Here is a 1730-nt window from a genome sequence, read left to right as displayed (position 1 = left end):
GGCCTCTCGGAGCCCGCCCGCCCACGTGACCGCCCCAAAATATCCGACACATTTTCTCCCAAACCGCACACTGACTCTGCAGGCGGGGACACGGAAAATATTTTCTTTCTTTTTCTCCCTCCCCACCCCCCCACCTCCCTCCCAGCCCGACTCCCTCCTCCCCCTGCCGCCCTCGCTCCTCCCTTCCCTGCTGCCTGCCCCAGCCCCGCTCCCTCCTCGGTGCCCTGGGGCTGGGGGGCGGAGGGTGGGGTGGGGTGCGGTGGTTGGGAGGGGGCGGGGCGGGGCGGCCCGGGACGCCTGGGTCTCTGCCCCTCCCCTTCACTGGGTTTCCTTGGCTCCATCCCCAGGAGGCTGGGCAAGTCTGGCAGGAGAGGTCAGTGTCCTGGGCCCATGATGCCACCCTTTCTCTCTGCCACTTTTCTCTTTCCTGCCCCCTGGGGGGACTGGCTGAGTGCTTGGACCAGGAGGCGCTCCCAGAAGCCAGGCTCTCTGCATCCAGGCTTCTTGATGGGGGCTTCCTCCCAGGGACCCCCAGGAGCCAAGTGTCCCCGCCTTCACCCTCTGCCCGCCTGCCCTGCGGGTCAGTGGGGACCCCTCCACCGCCCAAGGTGCTGGGGTCCGCCCAGCCCACTGTCTCACTAGCGGAGAGAGAGGCGCTGACCCTTTCCCTCCCTGCCTGGCCTGGGGTGCGCGCCTGGGGTGAGGGCATAGGGGGCCCCTGGCTGCCCGTGTCGTCCCCACCTTTCCGCCAGGATCTGGGAGGGAGAGACTGGGGAGGCCGGCAGGAGGCCCCGAGCTGCAGGGGGAGGAGCCTGCCGCTGGGTGTGAAGGAGAAAGCCCAGGGTGTGTGTCTGCCTAGCCCGCGCCTGCCTGCCTGCTCCACGGCCCCGACGCTGCCTGTCTGTCTGCGCATGTGCCGGTGTGGATGTGTGGATATGCATGCGCTCCTGTGTGTACATGTCAGTGCTTGCTTGAGTATGTGTATATGCACGAGTGTGTGTGTGCACATGTGTGCATGTGTGCATGGGGGCGGTGCTTAGAGTCAGTGCCAGCGTCTGATGGGGGGGACATAGTGGTCACTCCAGTCCCTCAGCCCTTGAGTGGGAATCTCGGGGCATCAGTGCCTCTTCTATTGAGGACAGATGGCAAGAAAAGGCGTCTCAGGGTCCAGGTCCCCCCTCTGTGCATGAACCCCCAAGCACCCACATTCGGGCACAGTCAGGGGTGGGAGGGAGAAAGTGGAGAGGGGAGCAGAGGACTGGGTTTGGCAGGAGAAGCACCCAAAGGACCTTCCCCAGTAACAGCCCCAGGGTGCCCAGCCCTGGGGACAGAGTCTGGGTCACGTCACATTTTCCATACCGAAATGACTTTGCTCTGTCCCCGCTGCCATCCTGGGGACCAGGTGTCCTCCCTCCTGGGAAAGGCCACTCTGGGCAGCCAGAGTTAGGGGAAGGAGAGCTAGAGGGGGAGCACGAAGGGGGGATGCTGCGACTCTCTCTGGAGAACAGGAGACGTCACAGGGGTGCCGATAAGGCCCGCCCTTTCCCTCCAGGGGTGGGAAGAGCTGGGAATAGGGACTCCAGGGTCCCGTCCCCAGGTGGCCAGGCTGCTGTTGACAATCTCTCAGTTACCCTGGGCGCGCTCTGCAGTGTGGGCGGGGCGGGTGGCAGCGAGCTGGTCCCGGGCATCCTGGCTGGGGTGGGACGGCTCCCGCCCGCCCGCCCGTGTGG

This window comes from Sorex araneus, chromosome 2, assembly GCF_027595985.1.
Source record: "Sorex araneus isolate mSorAra2 chromosome 2, mSorAra2.pri, whole genome shotgun sequence".
NCBI lineage: Eukaryota > Metazoa > Chordata > Mammalia > Eulipotyphla > Soricidae > Sorex > Sorex araneus.
Note: the sequence above shows the minus strand (reverse complement) of the source record.